The sequence below is a fragment of the Sarcophilus harrisii genome, chromosome 3, assembly GCF_902635505.1.
Source record: "Sarcophilus harrisii chromosome 3, mSarHar1.11, whole genome shotgun sequence".
NCBI classification, from domain to species: domain Eukaryota; kingdom Metazoa; phylum Chordata; class Mammalia; order Dasyuromorphia; family Dasyuridae; genus Sarcophilus; species Sarcophilus harrisii.
Window position 1 is genome coordinate 421,796,429 of NC_045428.1, and position 24,734 is coordinate 421,821,162.

General features: G+C 33.4%; 1 protein-coding gene across 1 annotated transcript in view; it reads right to left on the reverse strand.

Annotated features, from left to right (window-relative positions):
* Positions 1–24,734, reverse strand: part of KCNJ3 (potassium inwardly rectifying channel subfamily J member 3) — a 218,255-nt gene that overhangs the window by 142,210 nt on the left and 51,311 nt on the right. The window lies entirely within an intron of this gene.

The window sequence follows — 24,734 nt, forward strand, 5'->3', positions numbered from 1 at the left end:
GAATAACAAAGTGACTTGTAAACATGTTTCAAGCAAAAAAGACACAAAAGCAGGTCATGGATAGGACAGAACTCTTAGGAATTCCAGTATGAAGCCATTAATAATGTACAGTATATATGTCTTTTACATGAATTGAATGAATGCAATTAAATTCAAACATTTAGCTTGAGCAGCTACTGAATGCAAAGCATATTAAGTGTTCTAGAAAGATACAAAGTACACAGGGCTTAGTCTCCTAGAAGATAATAGTCCAAAGGAATTTAGTTAGTCTAAAAAAAGATTTGTTTTTTAGATGAAGTTTTAATGCAGTAGAAATTGAATGTAAATCAAAACACAGCAACAGATTATAATGCATACTGATTTCTGAAGGCACTATTACCACTTGCAGGAATTATCCAATGGGCAACAAAAAAGAATCTGTGAAAAGAGACCCAGTTTGAATCATCACCAGCTTCCAACTTTGCAGTGCCTGTCTATATTAAAGACTTCTTCCTAAACTTGCCAAGAAGCTGCCATGATGGAATGGTGTTCATTGATTCCAAAGGGGTTGAATCAGCTAGATATGGGAAGATGCTGAATAAAGCTACCACTTTTAATTTTACTGAAAACCAGGTACCAAAATTTAACAAATGCCTAAAACAGTGATCAACTTTCAAGTTAGAATAGAAGAAATTATTTCCCTATTTATAATTCCTAAGTAATTTGAAAAAAGTGAAGACTATCTAATATGAAAATAGCTCAGCTAAGTGGACATCAGACTGTTACCAGTCATTTTTCCATACTAGAAAATTCTATAGAATTTATATTTATATGGATATACATATTTATGTGATCTATTTAAAGGATAAAGTCACATCCAAACACACACACATACACACACACACACACACACACACACACACACACACACACACACATCATTTGCAAAAAAAGGGCAACAATTGCCAAGGAAAAAAAACCCTCAACAAAACAGAATCATAAAACATGAAAACTCTGGGGTTTGTATCTCAATAAATGGCCCAAAATTGGGAGGAATACTTAACATACTTGCTAAAAGCATCTAAATCCCCCTTTCCCCAAAAAGTATTTCAACAAGAACGCTGGCATAATCTGAGGAAGATAAAATTCAATAAAATATATTTAAAATTTGGATTTAAAATAATAAACCAAAAATGGACACAGTATATAACTAATCAACAGTTAACCTGAAAAAGGGCTAGGATTTTAAGTGGCCTCATTTAAGTAAATGAGTCAATAGTAATATGTACATCAGAGCGTTATTATAACCTTAGTTTATATTACAGTCTGCCTGGTCCAATCACATCTGGAGCATTGAGGTTAGTTCTGAGCATCATATCTGAGAAGGGATATTAATAATCTCTTTCATGTTCAGAAGAGTGTGACCAAAGTGAAGAAAGGCCAGGAGATCATGTTCTATGATAATCAATTGAAAGAACTAGTGGTGGTAAGGGGTGGGTTGAAAATACATCTCTCTTAAGAAGTATTTCAAAGACCCTTCTGTGGAGGAATAAATTGATTTATTTAGTCTGGTTCTAGAGAACAGAACTAGGGAAAATGGATGGAAGTTATAGAGAGAATGACTTACTTCTGAGTAAGGGAAAATTTCCCAAGAATTAAAAATATCCAGAAGTAGAATGATCTGCCTTAAGATGTAGCATTTCCATTCATTCAGTGTCTTAAAAGTGGGATCATAAATTGCTGCATATTTATTAAAGGAGATGTTTATTCAAGTATGGTTTGAATTGCATGGTATCTCAATTCCCATCTCAACTCAGAGATTCTGTAATTTTTATTCTAATATAATAGCCAAATAAGTTAATGCAAAATTTAATTACATTAATAGGGCTAAAAGTTTCAGAACATATAAAGTAATCAATATGAATGTATATACATATACATATGCATACACACATATATGTCTCACTATACCTGTAGTATTCTGTTTAATTATATGTACTATATTTTAGGAAGGATATACACCTACTGAAGAATAAAAGGAACATATAGTGTGCTTGAATCATCTTGCAGCAACTCATGTAGAGTCAAGTGTTAAAATTTTAGCACATCTCAGAAATTAATAAACATTCTAAATCAGTGCTTCATTAACTATTTTATTGATTGCTTGGACTTAAGAAAGTTATATGGAAAGTATTAATAATTTAGATTAAAACTACAAGATTACTGTGCATTTTGTTTAAGGAGAGCCAGTTGCTAAACATTCATCAGTATACTTCTTCTTAGGAGCATGACAGGAATGTGAGGGGCCTAGAAGTCGCACAAATTTTTTTTTTTACAAATAATAAGGAAATTTTACCTGAAAAATAGTCTTAGGGAGGACCTGGTATTCTCCCCCTACAATCTGAATGAGATATACAAAGTCTCTAAGATTACTTTCAGCTATAAATTCTATCATCCTGATCTTAAGTTTGAAGTGAAAATGTCAATTCTTTCCAAGAATAGAGGATCAAAACATGAAAAAAGATATTAGAATTGTACTTCTAGGTCTCAGGAAGCAAAAGAAGACAGGAAGAAATAAGAAAGAGACAAATTTAAGCTAGAGGCAAGAAAAAAATACAACAAGCATTCCTTATAATTACAATACATAAGTATAAGTATATATGTATATATACACACCCAAATATGTTGTATATAATATATACTAGACTACCTTGCATTAGATTTCTTTCTCAAATGAGATTTTCAAGTGAAAGTCCCTTTTTGGGAATGTTATAAATAAGATTGTATAGTTATATAATATAATTCATATTACATAAATCTGCAACTATTTCCCTTCTAGAAAACAATGTAATCTTTAAGTTTCCAGAATATTAGAGCCAAAAGTTTCTTAAAATTCATCTAGTGTTTATAACTTAAGATCAGTGAACTTGGGGGACAGAGACAAGATGATGTAAACAACATACATTTCTTTCTGACATTCTCCCATAATCCTCAGACAAATCAACAAATCCAACCTTTGAATTATCTCTGGACTGGCAGAACCCACAAATATGGGGAGTGCAACAAATTATCAACAGAAGATAATTTCAAAGATCCCAGAAGAGATCTGTTTCAAATGGAAATTGGAGGGAGGCAGCCAAATGCAAGCAGGCTGAGCACAGACTCCAGGGCAGAGAGTGCAGAGTCCCATGCTGATGCTGACTTTGTGAAATGGTGTAGTCTTCACATGGTGGTGCAGACTCCTTCTGGCAGAGAATCTACAGGGAGGAAACAGAACCAGAAAAGGTCTGTTTCAATCAGAAATGGGAGGGAGACAGCCAAAGCAAGAAGCTTAGCACAAATGCCAGTGCAGACAACACAAGAGCCCCAGGGCCATGACAACTCTGTGGGTGGTGTGCACTCTGTGGGACAGTGCAGACTCCTAGTGGCAGAGAATCTACGGGTACTGCAATGTTGGCCACTCTGCCCTGGTTGCAACCCAGTAAATCAGCAGAGAAGTTATAAAACATCCAACACAAATACAAAAGGTCAATAGTGAATCTTGAAATGCCAGAATATAATGGGACCTGGACATGACCACCCTGCAGCAGGACTGAATCAGCACTGACCTAGCACAATCACAGCACTTATAGAGGAAGTCACTGCATGTAAAGGAAGCTTGGAAAACCGTGCCCCGTCCTAAAAGTAGACCTTAACTTTAAAAAAAATAGTAAAAAACTAAAGATTATGAAAATAGACAGCTTTTATGATGAAAGAGAAGAACGGATTTCAAATCCTGAGGAGACTAAAGGCAGATTGTCTCCAGATGAAGCCCCAAAAGGTAATATATTCTGGTCCCCATCACACAAGGCTCTCCAAGAAGAAATAAAAAGGATCTTAAAAGAGAGCTAGAAGAGAAATGGGGAAAGGAAATGAAAACTTTGCAAGAGGGTTTGGAAAAAGCATATAACTCATTAAAAGGTGGATTTGATAAAATAGAAAAAGAGAGCAACTCCCAGAAAAACAGAATTTGTGAAACCGAAAAAGCAAATAACTCCTTAAAAAACAGAATTTCTGAAATGGAAAAAATTCCATAGAACAAAACAACTTATTTAAAAATTCAATTGGACAAATACAAAAAGAAATAAAAAAAGTAAATGAAGAAAATAATTCACTAAATTTCAGAACTGAACAAATGGAAATGAAGAGTCAATGAGACAACAAGAATCAGTCAGGCAAAATCAAAAAAAAAAAAAAAAGAAAGAAAGAAAAGAAAAGAAAAAAATGCAAAATACCTAATTGGGAAAATAACAGACCTGGAAAAAAAGATCTAGGAGAGATGATCTAAGGATTATTGGGCTCCCTAAAATACATGATAAAAAAAAGAGCCCAGATACTATTTTTCAGGAAATCATCAAAGAAAACTAACCAGATATCATAGAATCAGAAGATAAAATGACCACTGAAAGGATTCACCAAACCCTTCCTGAAAGAGACCCCAAAATTAAAACTCCAAGTAATATAATATTCCAAAGGGCAAGGGAACTTAGAATGCAGTCAAGGATAAATTATCCTACTAAAATGAGCATTTTCTTTCAGGGAAGTAAATGCATCCTTTTCAGATCAAATGCAATTAAAATTACATTCAATAAAAAAAATAGGATAAAAATAGACCAAAAAAGAATTGGAAACTAAAAAATCTCATCCTAAAGAATGATTGGGTGAAATAGCAAAGCATAGACACAATTAATAATTTCACCCAAGAAAATGACAATAATGAGACAAAATACCAAAATGTGAGGGATGCAGCAAGCATAAGGGGAAATTTTATATTCTAAAGGCCCACTTGCACAAAATAGAGAAAGAGAAGATCAATGAATTGGGCTTGCAACTAAAAAAGCTAGAAAAGGAGCAAATTAAAAATCCCCAAACACTAAACTTGAAATTCTAAAAATAAAAGGAGAGATTAATAAAATTGAAATTAAAAAAAAAAAACAACTATTGAATTCATAAATAAAACTAAGAGTTGGTTCTATGAATAAAACAATAAAATAGATAAACCCTCAGTAAATTTAATTAGAAAAAAGGAAAGAGGAAAATCAAATTGTTAGTCTTAAAAATTAAAAGAGAAAACTTGCCAGTAATAAAGAGGAAATTAAAGCAATAATTAGGAGTTACTTTGCCCAACTTTATGCCAATAAATTTGATAACCTAAGTGAAATGGATGACTGTCTTCAAAAATATAGCTTGCCCAGATGAATAGAGGAAGATGTAAATTGGTTAAATAGTCCCATTTTAGAAAAAGAAATAGAACAAGCTACTAATCAACTCCCTAAGAAAAAATTCCCAGGATGAGATGGATTTACATGTGAACTCTACCAAACATATAAAAAACAATTAGCTCCAATATTATATAAACTATTTTTTAAAAAATAGGTAATGAAGAACTCCTACCAAATTCCTTTCATGACACAAACATAGTACTAATAACCTAACGAGATAGGACAAAAACAGAGAAAGAAAATTATAGACCAATCTTCCTAATGAATATTGATGCAAAAATATTAAATAAAATATTAGCAAATAGATTACAAGGAATCATCCCCAGGATAATACACCCTGACGAAGTAGAATTTATACCAGGAATGCAGAGCTGGTTCAATATTAGGAAAACTATTAGCATAATTGACTATATCAATAACCAAACTAACAAAAACCATGTGATTATCTCAATAGATGCAAAAAAAGCATTTGATAAAATCCAATACCCATTCATAATAAAAACACTAACAAGTATAGGAATAAATAGACTTTTCCTTAAAACAGTCAGTAGCATCTATTTAAAGCCATCAACAAGCATCATATGTAATGGGGATAAGCTGGAATAATTTGCAAAAAGATTAGAGGTAAAACAAGGTTGCCCATTCTCACTATTACTATTCAATATTATATTAGAAATGCTAGCTTTAGCAATAAGAAAAAGTGGTTAAAGGAATTAGAGTAGGTAATGAGGAAACCAAATTATCATTCTTTTCAGATGATATGATGGTATACTTAGATAACCCTAGAGAATCAACTAAAAAACTATAAAAGGAATCCACAACTTTAGCAAAGTTACAGTATACAAAATAAATCCACATAAATCCTCAGCATTTTTATACATCACTAACAAAATTCAACAACAAGAGATACAAAGAGAAATTCCATTTAAAATAACTGTCGGTAGTGTAAAATATTTGGGAATCTATCTGCCAAGGGAAAGTCAGTAAGTATATAAGCAAAACTACAAAACAGTTTCCACACAAATAAAGTCAGATCTAAGCAATTTGAAAAATATCAAATGCTCATGACTAGATCAAGCAAATATAATAAAGATGACAATACTCCCTAAACTAATTTATTTAGTGCTATACCAATCAAATTCCCAAGAAACTATTTTACTGACCTAGAAACAATTACAACAAAATTTAGGAAGAACAAAAAGTCAAGAATTTCAAAGTAATTAATGAAGAGAAAAGCAGATGTAGGTGGCCTAGCTGTATCAGATCTAAAACTGAATTATAAAGCAATAGTCATCAAAACCATTTGTTACTGGCTAAGAAATAGAGAAGTTGATCAGTGGAACAAGTTCAGTTCACAGAACAAAATAGTCAATGACTATAGCAATTTAGTATTTGATAAACCCTAAGGCTCCAGTTTTGGGGATAAGAATTAACTATTTGACAAAAACTACTGGGAAAATTGGAAATTAGTATGGCAGAAAGTAGGCATAGATCCACACTTAACACTGCTAGGTTGAAGATAAGGTTGAAATGGTTTCATAATCTAGACTATAATATAGAATTATATTGTAAGCAAATTACAAGAACATAGGATCATATACCTCTCAGATTTGTGGAGGAGGAAGGAATTTGTAACCAAATAAGAACTAAAGATTATTATTTGTAATATCTGGACTAGGTTTCTGAAGGACCTTGGGATCAGCCGAGTCCTTGGTCTTAGTGAAGAAGTGATGAAGGCAGGACAGCCAGCATGAGGCTGGTCAAAGATGGAGTCCAGAATATAGAATCTGTAGTCTCAAGTCTTCTCTCTGTTGTGGCTGAGAGAGTCTTCTGTGTCTATGGCTGAGAGAGAGCCTTCTGTGTCTGAGATTCCCTTAAATACCTCAGATATAATTACATCATTACAGCACACTGAGCATGCACAATCATTATATCATCATATCACATTAAGAATATGTTTATATTTATCTCATACTGAGTAGGTGCTTAACTATAAACACCCTGCTGTCCTTGATTCAAGTATATCTTTTCAGAGTTCTGACCCTCTACAATTATTGATCACAAAATAGGTAATTTTGATTATATTAAGTAAAAAAAAAAATAATTGTACAAACAAAACTAATGCAGACAAGATTAGAAGGGAAGCAATAAACTGGAAAAACATTTTTACATCCAAAGCATCTGATAAAAGCCTCATTCTCATTTCTATTATATATAGGGAAGTGACTCTGATTTATAAGAATTCAAGCCATTCTCCAATTAATAAATGGTCAAAAGATATGAACAGACAATTTTCAGATGAAGAAATTGAAACTATTTGTAGCTACATGAAAAGGTGCTCCAAATTACTATTGATCAGAGAAATGCAAATTAAGACAATTCTGAGATACCACTACATACCTGTCAGATTGTCTAGGATTACAGAAAAAGATAATGATGAATGCTGGATGGGATGTGGGAAAACTGGGACACTGATACATTTTTGATGGAATTGTGAACAAGTCCAAGAGCAGTTTGGAACTATGCTCAAAAAGTTATCAAACTGTGCATGCCCTTTGCCAGCTATGTTTCTACTAGAATTATATCCCAAAGAGATCTTAAAGGAGGGAAAGTGACCCACATGTGCAAAAATGTTTGTGGCAGCCCTTTTTGTAAGGGCAAGAGTGGATGCCCAACAATTTGAGAATAGCTGAATAAATTACAGTATATGAATGCTATGGAATACTATTATTCTGTAAGAAACAACCAGTAGGATGATTTCAGAGAGGCTTGGAGAGACTTACATGAACTGATGCTTAGTGAAATAAGCAGAACCAGGAAATCATTATACACAGGAACAACAATACAAAAATCAATTCTGGATGTGGCTCTCTTCAACATTGAGATGATTCAAACTAGTTCCACTCGTTCAATGATGAAGAGAGCCAGGTAGGAGAGAGGGTTGGGGTAAAGAGGGGAAAATTTGGAACAAAAAGTTTTGCAAGGGTCAATGTTCGAAAAAGTATCCATGCATATATGCTTTGTAAATAAAAAAAGCTTTAATTTTTTAAAAAATGTATTAATGAACTTGTTTGTTCTAAAACACTTTGATAACTGTTTTCCCAATACAATTGGATACTGGGCATTTATTTTACAATACAGATATTTATTTTATACATTTAAAATATTTTTTGTTACAGTCAATATTATTTAATCACATCAAGTAACTCCCCATAGTCTTCTGCAAACCACATTATTATAGCAATAATTTCACTGAGGATAAAAGAAATATTGCCCAAGTATCATCTTTGAATATAAAATCATTGATACTATTTTAATTTAACATTTTCATAGTAACTGCTTGGTGTTAATGTTTATAGAATTCATATTAGGTTATTAATTGGTCAGTGATATATGATAACATGCTAAACCACAATAAGTGTGGGGAAAAAACTAATTCACACAGATGCTTTCTGCAGCAAAACTTGGGTGGAGAATAAGATATTTATGCATCAGTGCTAAAATCTGGAACAACCTGTGCTAACAAGTTCTTTTCCTTCAAGCTGGAACTGGAATACAAGCTATTTTAAAAATGAATTATCTCACCTAATGTTAATGTTAACCCTGTTTTATTAAGCCAATATAACAGACAGTCCATAAGTGGCCTCAAATCAGACAACCAATTATTAAGCATCAGATAAGAAATCAGATGATATAGGGTGGTAGATTTAAAATGAAGGAAAAGCTTTTTAACATTTAGAACTATGCAAAAAAAAATGGAATGAGCTGTCCCATCCCTTCACAATCTGTTTCAAAAAAAAAAGAAAAGAAAAGAAAAGAAAAAAACCCACCACACTTAGCATTATGTGATTCTATTTCCATAGTATTATTCTGTGCAGGATATTGTGTACTGTGTACTGTGATTACTTTAAGTCTGCATTAAAGTATTGTGTTATATGTTTAAGTGCCATGTTAATTTTCATACGATTAGATTTATAACTAGAATATAGCTAAAATTCTGGCTAAAGCAACTGGAATTAGAAATCTACTTATAGAAGTGGTTCTGGTTGCTAAGGGGGGGCATCATATGCAACTTCAACTTAGATAAGACACAGCTAAGGAAATTTTAAAAACATTTTTTAGGAAATTAAAACTATCTGCTATTTTAAGGGAAAAAATGAAATATTAGTAATTTTTCTTTGGAAAGGGACAGCAAAAGGATTCAAGAAAAATAAATATGAACATGTATGTATAGCCATACATGACCTACATAAATGTATACTTTTAGAATATTATTCTATAAAAATCTATGAAAATCAAATGATTTAATCTATGTAAAATACTTGATACCAACTATCATTATTATTACTATCATTCTTATTATTTCATTCTTGTCTTCTTTTTGGTGGTATTCAGTTAAGAAGGCTCCATTCTTCTTTTAATTTTAAAGATCTGCAGACTGTTGCACAGGTGGATAAATTAGTTGTTTCCTCTTTCAATCCTCCCCCAAATAAAAGTATTGGATATGAGTTAATTTTATATAAAATCAGTCAAAGTATCATCAGTAAAAATCCAGCAATGCACAGGATAACAAGAAAGACAAAGATATTTTATTCCTATAAGATTTTTATTTCTTCCTCTAGATTTTCATATTTTGAAAGCTTTTCATTCCACAAATTTTGGAGATTACAAGTTTTATTAATATTCCCTCTCATATTTTTCAATGATGTTCATATAAACAGTCCTAGGCCAAGTAATCATGCTGTTTGTGGCAGCCCTTTTTGTAGGGGTTATATATATTCAATTGCTATATATTCAATGTTCTGTGGATTATGCAGAGGTAAATAAAAAACTGGACTGTTTAGTTGAATAGATTTCTGTATACTTAGTAAAAAATAAACATCTTTAATGCAAATCTATTTGGAGACAGGATATTAAAGATGACTTTTATGTACTTTATCCTATTTCTGTCTCCTGCTCAGGTCTCTATACATTCAAAGCTTTTGATTCCATATAACTTACAGAATGTGAATTATCTATTTTTAAATATTTTTCTTATGATTTTGTGACTTAGAATATTCTAATTTTAGCTATTATATTATCATCATCATTACATATATTTAGAATAGAAGGATTAAATTTGGTACATTAATAATTTTATTATAATAATTAATAATCTAAAGATAAAAGAAATATTAACAAAATGTCATCTCTGAATATAAAATTGTTGATATTATTAGTTGAGTCTAAGCTAACATTTTCCTAGTAAGCTGCCTTAAGTTAAATTATAAGTACTCATCTTAGGGTTCTAATGTGAATCTTAATATTCACATTAGAACATTTAAAACAGAATGTAAAGTCCTTTCTCTTTAATAAGAAACATTTAATAATAATAAGATGAAGCTTAATATTCACATTATAAGACTTAAAACAGAATGTAAAGGTCTTCTCTTTAATAAGAAAAGCAAACTATTAATAGTCATTTAAATTAGCTCCATTAGTCTAGCCTCTGCCTGCCTTAAAAGAAAACTATAAGCAGCTGGAAGGTTCAAGATGATTTGCTAGAGGGGTATCTGAAGTTAAACTGAGCTTTTTGAATCCTAAATTTAGAGTTTGAAGGAAACTGAGAGACAAACTGATCCAATGCTCAGATTTTACAGATGAAGGATCTATGCCCCAGAGGATGACTTTTGCAAAGCCCTAAAAGCAAAATATGAAGCAGAATTTGAACCCGGGCATTCTAATTTCAAAGAAACTATATTTCCCACTACAATACTACCTCTTTTCTAGTGCTATCTCAAGAAAGAATGTGATTCTAAAACACAGATACAGAATAAATTAGAAAGAAGGAAGAAAATGAGATAAGGATAAAGACTAGAAGCTCTGCTTTTATTAATAGGGAACTATAGTTGTAGGGAAACTACTGGGTAAGTAAACTCCCTCTTCCAAGATTGGCCTTATCTCAACAACTTAGAGAATAAAACTCTCTAAGCACTCTAATGACTTGCTCACTATCACAAAGACAGTAAGTGACACGAGGCAGAACTTGAACCCAGATCTTCTTGGATTTTCAAACAACTATGAATTCACTTCATCATGCTGCTTTTTGGAGTCAGGAAAATGAGTCGTCCTGAGTTCAAATCTGGCTTCAACTAACTCTGTGACCCTGGGTAAATAACCTAAACCTGTTTGCCTCAATTTCTCCTCAGTAAAAGGAAGTAAAGAAGGAAATGAAAAACCATTCCAGTAGCCTTGCCAAGAAAACTCTAAATGAAATCATGAAGAGTTGGACACAATCAAAACAAGTGAAAAACAGCACAAAGAAGCTTGAATTACTTGGTTAAATTACAGTGAAAAAGGTATAAATTTTTCCTACTTTTAAAAGATGCAAGCTTGTGCTCTGTAGCTGAGTAAAACACTGTTAAGAAAAGTTCTGAGCTTGTAAGAGTGTTTGAGATCTTGATTATATCTTATTCATTAGGAATTCAGAGTGTAATACTTGGGAAAGAGGACTTGTTCCTTTGTGATCATAGGCAAATCACCTCCCCAGGCAAATTCAGTTACTAATTCGCTTCTCCCCCTCAGGCTTCTCCAGGTTGTGATTCATCATCCAAATTGTTTTTCCTCAGGTATAGACCTAAACACATCACTCCTTTGTCATTAGGGCCCTACAAAATATGGCTTCAACTGAATTAGTAAGATTTATTTCACATTAATCTATTTTATATATTATCTTCAAGCAATGTTGGCTATTATTCTTTTTTTTTCTTTTTTAAATAATAATTTATTTCTGCCCCATTATATGTTTTTTTGTTTTGTTTTGTTTTTTTTTAAATAGCCTTTTATTTACAGGTTATATGTATGAGTAACTTTACAGCACTGACAATTGCCAAACCTCTTGTTCCAATTTTTCACCTCTTTCCCCCCACTCGCTCCCCCAGATGGCAGGATGACCAGTAGATGTTAAATATATTAAAATATAAATTAGATACACAATAAGTATACATGACCAAACCGTTATTTTGCTGTACAAAAAGAATCAGACTCTGAAATATTGTACAATTAGCCTGTGAAGGAAATCCAAAATGCAGGTGGGAAAAAATATAGGGATTGGGAATTCAATGTAATGGTTTTCAGTCATCTCCCAGAATTCTTTCACTGGGCGTAGCTGGTTCAGTTCATTACTGCTCCATTGGAAATGATTTGGTTGATCTCATTGCTGAGGATGGCCAGGTCCATCAGAATTGGTCATCATATAATATTGTTGTTGAAGTATATAATGATCTCTTGGCCCTGCTCGTTTCACTCATGTTGGCTACTTTTCATACACAACAACATTTGACCACTTGCTTCTGAGTCTGTGATACATCTCCTCCAAATTGAAACAAAATGTCATCTCCTACATGAGGCCCTTACCGATCCCCTCAGTTATCAATGCTTTCCATTCTATGAAATTATTCTGTACTTACTTTGTGTATATTTTGTATTTATTTAACTATGTACATATGTCTACCACAATCAAATCTATATTTTCTTAGGATATGAACCCCTTCTATTTTTGTCTTTGTTTTCCCAGAACCAAGAACAATTCTTGGATCTTAATAAATGTTTAATACTTGTTGAAAGGCTGAATGAGTGACTGACTTGGAATGATTGAATGAATGAATGAATACTATAGAAAGATTCAGTCTTCTAGAGAGAAGGGGAGTGCATAAATAGTTCCAAGATTCCTGTTGCCTGTCTAGCAAACCCAAGATTGCGCATCTGAGAACCCAGTCTCTTAGTGACAAAAGAAAAGAAACTTCCTGGGATATACTCAGTTCTTGGGAGGAAAAAGAGGATTACACAACTGGTTCCTAGACCTGAAGACCTGAAAGAGCAATAAGAAACTAAGGCACATTAAGGGAAAGCAGAAGACCTAATTCCTGTTATTATTTGTTATTATCTATCATTAGTTATTTGGATAGTATTCCATGGTACAATCGAAAGGATGGTGTATTTGAAGTTAAGAGGTAAACAAGGTTCACTCCTGATACTTCCACCTACCTGAATAATCTTTGCTAAATCCTCTGTGGACCCCATTTTCCTCATCTGCAAAATGAAGAAAATGCTTTTGGTAACCTCAAACATCCTTTCCATGTCCCCATTCCAAAATGAAAAAAAGATTATCTCTCTAGACACTCCCAAATGTATCCATTCCAGGATATCCAATGCCCTCAAGGTATTATTTAGGTGTCTGTATAAATCTCTCTAGGATAAAAGGGGTTTAATGAATTATCAGGATTTGCCCTTCTAGCATTGCCACATCCCTTTCTAAGAAGAATGCAAGCAAGAGGATTATGTTACAAGATAGACAGATACAAGGAGGTCACATTAAATTCTTGAGGAAAGGTAAAGCTCACTGGAGGAGGAAGAAAATTATATTGATTACATTTAGAGGCTACAATGAATCCTTTATATGTTCCTACATTTTCTGTAGGATGAAATAAAAGCTATCCTGTATCTATTGTATGTTACATGTTCAAATTTGGTCTCAGACACTTATTAGCTATGTGATTCTGGACAAGGTTCAGTTTTTTATCTGTAAAGTGGGATAGAGAACAAAATGATAAATCACTTCAGTACCTTTGCCATGAAAATCCGAAAAGGGGTCACAAAGACTTGGACTCAACTGAATAACAACAAAAACAACAATCTTATTATATTGATATACATATGTATGTATGTAAGTGTGTGTGTGATGTGTGTGTGAATAAAATGGAAGTCCTTGTTCCATAATTGTGTATACCTAGCACAAGCTGTTTTGGATGTATATGTGGAGATTTTCAAGAGGCAAATCTGAGAAAAAATGAGATGATGAAACTAGGGTGGGGGAACAATTAGAGGGGAAAATAAAGTGTTTTCAATATTAAAAACAATTAACAGAAGCTTGGAGCCTGTGTTGCTGACCAGTATAGATGGATAGATATAGATAGAAAAATAGGTAGAAAGATAGAAAGATAGATAGTTAAATAGATAAATGGATGGATGGATGGATGGAGATAGAGAAATGGAGAGAGATAATAGATGAAAAAGACAAGCAGATATAGCTTAATAACATGATTAATTCATATCTCTTAATTTTTTTTCCAAAATGAATGATGTGTGTAGCCTCACTTAACTACAAATATGATTAAAGCCCACATATTAGGGCTGTAGGACTATAACTCAATTCAGCAAATATTTAATTCCCAACAGAATGCATCTCTACTAAATTCCAAGGAGAATACAAAGACAATCTCTCCCCTCAACTATCTTGGAAGTTAACAGAAAAGATTCAAGTGAAATAAAATCAGTGACTGTTTATTAAACCTCCATTATATGCTAGGCACTGTGCTAAGTGCTAAGGATAAGAAGAATTATTTTTTTTTTTAAAAGTTAGTTTCCTCAAAGAGCTGACAATCAGACATTTTGATCTGCCCCTAATCTCTCTTATCTTCTTACAATCTGGCTTCCATTCATATGTATCAGGTTATCTACTGTTATGTGAGTGATGTAGGAAGTAATGAAGTATGAATAGTTAAAAAGCTGTTCCCTTCAAGGTTACCAAGGTTATGGTGAAATCCAATGGTCATTTCTCAGCTCTTGGGCTTTTTTTTTTTTTTTTTTTAAAAACTTCTCCGAAGTGTTTTATATTATTTGTCACTCCCTCTTCTTTGGATATTCTCTCATCATTGTGTTTGTATGACTGCACTGTGCCAACAACAGCCTCTAGTAAAGTCAAATGAATGGAAATAAAGAATGAATTCTGGGAAGTTTTAATTAAAAAAAAATTTAGACACTATATTTCTACTTTATAGATCCTCTTTCATTGAATATTCACACTAAATTAAAGCTCATTGTGAATTTTTATGTTGTCACTATATTCAGATACTAAATGAAAAATTAAATCAACTTTTACGTGAAATATTTGGCAACAATGTCCTACCATGTAAACTATTCCCTGAGGCTAGTAATATACAAGTGCAACACAGTGGATATGACTGAAAGTTTTGTCATTACAATTCTCTATGGCTCATCCATATGACTGTCAGTGATAAAAAAACTCAATAAGACCCATCATGAAAAATCAAACAGTCTTTTGGTCACATTTGTATCTCTCATCATCAGATTATCTTAGTATAAACTTAAATCCTTGAGGTTCTTACATTAAGCTTTTTCAGGTCACTAAGGAATCTTCTAATGAACTGAAACCACAAGTTTGACCTTTATTCTTTCCAAAGGATACACTAATTGGTTATTTCAAAATCTGAAATCTCTGACATTTCTATGTATTAAGATACTGGATTCCATTTGCTAAATGATATTTTATATCCATATGAAAAAAAAAATTGATGTTGTTTCCCCAAAAGCCAAATTTACCCTAAGGAAACAACTAAGACACTTGAGTTTCTATCTGAATAGAATCAATGTTCTAAGATCATACTAAAATAAAACTAGATATACTTCCTTTTTAAGAAAAAAGAAAATGAATTCATTAGCAAAAATATCAGTGAAGCTAGTCAACTAAAGCTATTTTGCAAGCAACAATCTTTTATTCTTTAATATTAGAAAAAAATAATGTGATATACTGAACAGATTTCCTTAAATGATATAATGAGGTTTAGGTCTAATAGGGTGTTGGGTATGGGTAGTGGGGTTCAAATTGTTAGGGCAATGGAGAGGGCTAGAATGGGGGCAATAAAAAATATTGAGATGGAAGAAGTTAGTGGACGAAGGGGTTCTTTTGTAAATAGTTTTACTTTATTTTATTTACATAAATAATATGTATATATTTACATATTTTTTTTTTACTTAAGCGAAATTAAAAATTTGCAAAAATTTTGCAAAAAAATTAATACTGGGATAGTATATAAATTGAATTTTGCGATAAAAATAAATAAAAAATTTTGATGCAGGAAGTAGTTTAAGTAGAATATCGGCTTTGGGCGTTGATGGTGGGGTGTAATGCCTTCTTCCTGATGGGTCCTAGGAAGGGGTTTTACCTTCATAGCTGAGAAATCCAGGTCAGTTTCTATCTGTAAATTCATTTCTCCCAGTACGAAAGGACAAGAGAAATAGGGCCAATGTACCCAATAAGCTCTAGAACCAACATATGAATCAATCTGAATATACTAAATCAATTTATACCTCTCCCCAAGAACAGGGTTGTTAAGATGGCAGAGTTGGTAATTGCATAAAGTTTAAGGCTTTACTCCCAGAGGTTCAAACCCTCTTCTTAATAAATGTTCACATTAAACCTTCTACTCTATATTATCCCCATCCTGCTAGCAGTAGCCTTTCTGACACTCATTGAATGCAAAGTGTTAGGCTACATACAATTCCGAAAAGGGCCAAACATTATAGGTCCCTATGGTCTCCTACAACCATTCGCTGATGCAGTAAAACTATTTACAAAAGAACCCTTTCGTCCACTAACTTCTTCCATCTCAATATTTATTATTGCTCCCATTCTAGCCCTCTCCATCACCCTAACAATTTGAACCCCATTACCCATACCCAACACCCTATTAGAACTAAACCTCAGACTTATCTTCGTCCTTTCCCTATCCGACCTATCAGTATACTCAATCCTATAATCAGGATGAGCCTCTAACTCAAAATATGCCCTAATTGGGGCTCTAGGAGCAGTTGCACAAACTATCTCCTTAGCTATCATCCTCCCATCAATTATACTAATCAATGGCTCATTTACACTAAAAACACTCTCAATCACCCAAGAAAACTTCTGGCTAATCGTTACAACATGACCTCTTGCCATAATATGATATATCTCCACACTAGCAGAAACAAACCGAGCACCGTTTGACCTAACCCAAGGAGAATCCGAACTAATATCCGGCTTTAATGTAGAATACGCTGCTGGCCCCTTGGCTATATTTTTCCTAGCAGAATACGCAAACATCATTGCTATAAATGCCATCACAACTATCCTATTCCTAGGACCCTCTCTTACACCAAGCTTCTCCCATATAAACACTCTATCATTTATACTAAAAACACTCCTCCTCACCATGGCTTTTCTTTGAGTATGAGCATCATACCCATGATTCAGCTACGATCAACTAATATACCTTCTATGAAAAAACTTTTTACCTATAACTCTAGCAATATGTTTATGATTTATCTCCCTACCAATTGCTCTATCCTGCATTCCACCATAAATATAGAAATATGTGTGACAAAAGAATTATCTTGATAGGGTAAAAAATAGGGTTGCAAGCCCCCTTATTTCTAGGACAACAGGACTTGAACCTATACCAAAGAACTCAAAACCCTTTGTGCTCCCATTACACCATATCCTAGTAAGGTCAGCTAAATAAGCTATCGGGCCCATACCCCGAAAATGTTGGTTCACACCCTTCCCATACTAATGTCCCCCTATGTACTACAAGACTTTATCTTGCATCACTTCTCCAAACAAGCATGGGCAGCACTTAAACTACTTCTCCAAATTTGCAATTCAACTTAATATATACTTCAGAGCCCATTTAAAGGCTTAGGTTCAAGCTAGACCAAAGGCCTTCAAAGCCTTAAGCAGGTGTTAAATCATCTAGTCTTTGCAGACATCCAAAGACTCCCCGCCTTGTAAGAAAAAAAAGGCGGGGAGTCCCGGGGCAGTCTCAATAAACTGCCTTTACCTCTAAACTGGAGGGTATCTATCCCGCTACTTCTTAGTTAACAGCTAAGTGCCTCAATATTTGGCTTCAATTTATAACTCTGGTAAAAAGAGATATCTAGTCTCTGTCTTTGAATTTACAGTTCAATGCTTATCCTCAGCCATTTTACCGATGTTCATTACTCAATGACTTTTCTCTACAAACCATAAAGACATCGAAACTCTTTATTTACTATTCGGCACCTGAGCAGGCATAATTGGCACGGCCCTAAGTCTCCTAATCCGAGCAGAACTTGGCCAACTGGGCACTCTGATAGATGAAGACCAAATCTACAATGTTATTGTCACAGCCCATGCCTTCATAATAAAAATTTATTCATAGTATTCATAGTAATTATTCATAGTATTCATAGTAATGCCCATTATAATCGGAGCCTTCGGTAACTGACTAGTACCCTTAATAATCGGGGTACCTGATATAGCATTCCCTCAAATAAACAATATGAGTTTCTGACTGCTACCACCATCATTCCTTCTCCTTTTAGCATCTTCAACAGTTGAAGCCGGTGCTGGAACAGGATGAACAGTTTACCCCCCTCTAGCAGGCAACCTCGCCCACCCAGGAACATCCGTAGATCTAGCTATTTTCTCACTCCACCTAGCAGGGATTTCATCTATCTTGGGGGCTATTAACTTTATCACAACAATCATCAACATAAACCCCCCTGCAATATTCCAATATCAAACACCACTATTTGTTTGATCAGTGATAATCACAGCAGTGCTACTTCTTCTATCATTGACAGTACTAGCGGCCGGTATCACAATACTCTTAACAGACCGTAATCTTAATACAACATTTTTCGACGCTGCTGGCGGAGGCGACCCAATTCTATACCAACATTTATTCTGATTCTTTGGCCACCCTAAAGTATATATTCTAATTCTACCAGGATTTGGGATTATTTCTCATATTGTCACATATTATGCAGGTAAAAAAGAATCTTTCGGCTACATGGGAATAGTCTGAGCAATAATATCCATTGGCTTCCTAGGCTTCATTGTATGAGCACACCACATGTTCACCGTTGGGCTAGATGTTGATACACGAGCATATTTCACATCAGCCACAATAATTATCGCAATCCCTACAGGCGTTAAAGTATTTAGCTGACTCGCCACACTTCACAGAGGTAATATTAAATGATCTCCAGCAATACTATGAGCCTTAGGTTTCATTTTCCTCTTTACAATCGGAGGTTACAATAAGATATACAGGGCTTAAACCCATAATTTAACTATGGGAAAGTTATGTAATGGTTGTTACTAATATCTTTTGGAGAAAGTCATAATGGTTATGGGGTTGACTTGAAATCAACTTTTTGGGGGTTCGATTCCTTCCTTTCTTGTTCATTTAAGCTTTAATGAAAACTGGTTGTTTGAATGTGTGATACGGTGGAGGGTAACCATAGAGTCACTCGATATTAGTAGTAGTTAGTTCAATGGAAGAAACTTCTCATTTGGATGCAAAAACCTCTCAGATAATGAACACTATTAGGATGACAGCTGTGAGAGAGATGAAGGAGTCAATTGAAGATAGTACATTTCATGCTGTGTAAGCATCTGGGTAGTCTGAGTATCGTTGAGGTATGCCTGAAAGTCCTAGGAAGTGCTGTGGGGAAAAGGTTATATTGATGCTTACGAATATAATGGAGAAGTGGATTTTTGCCCACATGTCATTTAGTATATAGCCTGTGAAGAGTGGGAATCAGTGGACAAAGCCTCCTATAATTGCAAAGACAGCACCTATAGATAGGACGTAATGGAAGTGAGCTACTACATAATATGTGTCGTGAAGAACAATATCTAGGGATCAGTTGGCTAGCACGATTCCTTCCCAGGCAACGATTCCTTGATCACATCCTAAACTAAATTCTCTACAAGATGTCTAACAAACATGCTTGGGACAATCCTCTAGATTTCTTATCATTACATAGGTAGTAATGCATTTTTCAGGTTGTCCATTTATTAGCTCTCAGTCTCACTATATGACTAACCAGCTAAATTTTATAACTATTTATCTCATTGAAGTAAAAAAGATACCGAGAGTTTATCATTGGTAAAATGTTGGAGTCTAAATGACAACCATCACCACTGACATTGACAGTCTGCTTTAAAAATCACAAAATACTTTACATATTCTATTTTCTTTGAGTCTGCGAATAACTAGATGATGTTTGATTACCCATTATCACAGTGCTAGCAAGTGGCAGAAGCAGAGTATTAAGGTCTTTCTGGCTACTCATCCAGACTGCTAACCACACCACACTACAATTAGAAGTCTCTACATTTCCTTTGAAGTGGCTTATAACTTATTCCCTACCACTCCACAATTATAGTATACTACTATTTGTAAGCTTATAATAAAACATTAAAAGAAAAATATTGATATTTCAAGGAAATAATTTAGGGCAAAGCTTGAGTCAATTGAAAGTATTACATAATTTCATAAATGTTCATTTGGGGCCTAGTTCACTATCCATCTGCTCCATCTGTCCAAAATATATGTACTTATGGAGCATGTCAATGTGTTGTTCATCCAACTGAAATTATAGTCTAGACAGGAGGCTTCTACATTCACTTGTTAAGCCAAACTCTTGTGAATATTTGTTAATCTCATTTAGGAAATCTGGCAATCATCCAGAAATTGATACAATCAACACAATGTCATTTACAAAAGGGAACATCTGCAAGACTTTACCAACTTTAGAGAATTCTACAATTTGGATATTATATTGGACACACGCTATGACAGTGGAAAACATCTGGCAAATGGGCAATCCTGTTTTATCCCTTGATTGATATTCATACCCAGAGGAGTAAAGTTAGTTATCTTTGTTGTTGCATCTATCACACAATCTTATATGATTCTGGCATAAGCATAACAAATGTATATTTGGGGGGCATTTTTTAAACCTGTAGTTTTTACCTATTGAATTATATATTTTATAACAATACAATACAACATATACAACAGTATTTTATAACAATACAATACAACAATAACAATATAACAATACAATAAACACAGTGATCTCTTTTATTCTCAATACCATTTAGTTAACTATGAGAATGTATAGATATAGTCTGCTATGTTACATAATTTATGAAAACCTCTCGAACAATTTTTTATTTTCTTGTATTTTATCATGTAAGATAGACCAAAGAACAAAGTTTATTTTAAAATATAGATAATTTTATTGTTAAAGTACTAAATTTCTTACTTATATTTTTATCAATAATGCCAACTTATATATATAAAAATAAATATATACACATAAAAATTTGTGTATGTATATCAAGAGAGAAAAGAGAGAAAGAAAGAGAAATGAAGAGAGAAGGAAAGAGTGGGAAGGAGAGAGAATAGTGCACTAAATAAATATATATGTGTGTGTATATATGCATACACACACACATATAAACAAAGATATTTAGGGTGAAGTTTGGGTCCTTTCCTTTATAACTATAAAGGCTGTCTCTGGATCTATTTATATTGAGGATATCAGTCTCCTACTCTGTCTCCATCATGACATGAATAAATCCCCCAGTTCTAAAAGCCAAAGTTGGTAGGAGTTTAGGTGTTAGTGGCCACATTTGAAAGGTTTTGAATGTGGGGTACAGAAAAAAACCATGTATGCTTTCCAAGTTGAGCTATCCTAGGATTGTATGAACAGTCTCACACCAGTGGGTTAGCTAGTAGATTATGAGATTCTTTGGCTATTACAACCTACAAAAATTGGAGAAAATACAAAATGGCTTTTAATCCAGAATAGTCCCTTTCTACTTCTTTGGAGATGGAAACAGAACAACTAAAATGGAATCAGAGATAGTAAAAATAACCAAGTTCTCAAACCATCAATACATGTTAATTGTCTAAATGTGGTGTTCAATATCCAACAAGCCGACATACTAAGAAAAACTGAATCTTTTCAATTACTAGAAATAAAATAAATTAATCAGTTGGTACACATCAACTTTATAAAAGATCTTAGAAAATAAAGTAGAATATGAAACATGATATATTAATGTTTCTTTCATGTTTTCTTTGCTTTAAATATTTCAACCTTCTTATACACTAGAAAAAAGTTCTACAAAGAAATACAAAAATCTTAAAAACAGTGGTAAATACATACAAGAAATAATTGCTATATCAATCAACAGGTACGATTTCTGATATCAAGTACACATTTGTTTTCACTAGAAAATTGTTATTTCTATTTCATTCCTTATTAGATTGTGAGGCAAAACTCTGAAACGGTTTATGCCACCATAAGAAAATACCAGATTATTTGCCTGGCTCTACTATTAAAAGAACTAAAATTTCATTTTTCAGTGAAATATATATTCTATATGCAATATTTTTAAAAGATATATTTCTTTTTCCCTCTCTCACTCCCCCCAAAACTTTTGCAAGCGTTCAAAATGATTCAAACTACCTTTTACTGCTAACTTCCAAAAAAAAAAAAAGTTACACATTCAATTTTCTAAATGTTCACATAGAATTACTTTGTTGTGACTTTTTATATATTTCAAAATTTATTTTCTAAGAAAATTAATGAGTATTCAAGTAGCAATATGTTACTAATAAATTGCTGTCATAGCTTTATTTTAAAAGTCTAGAAGTTTTCTAAAAGACTCACTATAATTTTTCTTTTTACAAAATAACAACTTCAAATGCCTTAACTATTAGTTATGTTATGAATGAAGTAAAAAAGTCATCTTTTTAAAAAAAGTAATGGCATTTTTTTCTAAGAAAAGTAAAGCATTTCTTGAAGTCAATGAGAAAATGTAGCCTACTGCATAAATTCTAGAAAATTTTAGAAAAGTTTAACACATCTAAAAGTATGTTGGAGTAGCTCCTTTAGTACTCTCCTGCTAAATTACAATGACTATGACAAATGTGGGAATATGTATAGAAGAATTGTACATGTTTAACATATATTGGATTATTTACTATCTAGGGGAGGGAGTGGAAGAAGGGAGGAAGAAAAATTTAGAGGACAAAGTTTTGCAAGAGTGAATACTGAAAACTGTCTTTGCATATATTTTAAAAATAAAAAACTATTACTTAAAGAAAAAGAAAAAGATAGCATTAATAAGGATTCAAGATTTTTTATGTCTAAATAATTATAACAAAAAGTGCCATATAGTAACAAGAAATTTCCCCCCCCCCCCATATTCCACTTTAATTTCTACTTGTCCCTTCAAACACTCAGGTTTCATGCTGTTTTTGTTGTTAGCTTGATTTTGTTTAAATTTAAAAGAGATTTCAATATGTCAAACTTGAGATTTTGAGTGGGGAAATAAATTTGTTTTGTTTTGTTTTTTTGTAATGCCTCACTTTCCCTGAATTATAAAGCCTGGAATAAAATTATGGCCATCCTTTCCTCCTTTCCTAGCCATAAGGAGAGAATTAAAACTGAAAGCTCTGGTCACTTTACTTTCCATTGAGTCATAAAACTCCAGGATTCTTATCTCAAATGCTTACTGAGATAATGCCCCCTCCTTGTGAGTACTGTCCCTTGCCTAGCTGTCCCTGCCCTAGGCTTTCTTATTTTGACCCCCATCCTGGATTGAGTTATGATCTTTCCTGGAACTATGGCTTTTCTGCTCACCCAAAGTCCTCCACCCCCTGCCTTTGTTTTCCCTAGCTATAAAAGTTTCCTGAATTAATTGCTTGCTGTTGATGCTTTGAGACAAGAGTCTCATACCAGCTGGCTGCGGCTAGTCTAAATTCTCCAATTAAAATAATACAAACCAATCTCTGTCTTGTCTCAGTTTCTCCAGCATTACACTTTAAAATCTTAAAAGATAAATAAATAAATTACTATGACTAGATTAATCAGAGAAAAAAATAACATATAAAAAATGAAAACTAAATTTTCATTCTTGGAGACAAATGAGAAATTGAGATCTAGTTGCATTCAAAATACAGAGATATTGGCTAAGATGACAGGAAAAAATAATGATGAATGTTGGAGGGGATGTGGGAAAACTGGGACACTGATACATTGTTGGTGGAGTTGTGAACGAATCCAACCATTCTGGAGAGCAATCTGGAATTATGCCCAAAGTTATCAAACTGTGCATACCCTTTGACCCAGCAGTGTTACTACTGGGCTTATACCCCAAGGAGATACTAAAGGGAAAGGGACCTGTATGTGCCAAAATGTTTGTGGCAGCCCTGTTTGTAGTGGCTAGAAAATGGAAAATGAATGGATGCCCATCAATTGGAGAATGGTTGGGTAAATTGTGGTATATGAATGTTATGGAATATTATTGTTCTGTAAGAAATGACCAGCAGAATGAATATAGAGAGGCTTAGAGAGACTTACATGAACTGATGCTAAGTGAAATGAGCAGAACCAGGAGATCATTATGTACTTCAATAACGATACTGTATGAAGATGTATTCTGATGGAAATGGATTTCTTTGACAGAGACCTAATTCAGTTTCAATTGATCAATGAAGGACAGAAGCAGCCACACCCAAAGAAAGAACACTGGGAAATGAATGTAAACTGTATTTTTGTTTTTCTTCCCGGGTTATTTTTACCTTCTGAATCCAATTCTCCCTGTGCAACAAGAGAACTGTTTGGTTCTGCACACATATATTGCATCTAGGATATACTGCGACATATTCAACATATATAGGACTGTTTGTCATCTAGGGGAGGGGGTGAAGGGTGAGAAGGAAAAAATCGGAACAGAAGTGAGTGCAAGGGATAATGTTGTAAAAAAATTACCCTGGCATGGGTTCTGTCAATAAAAAGTTATATTAAAAAAATTGAAAAAAC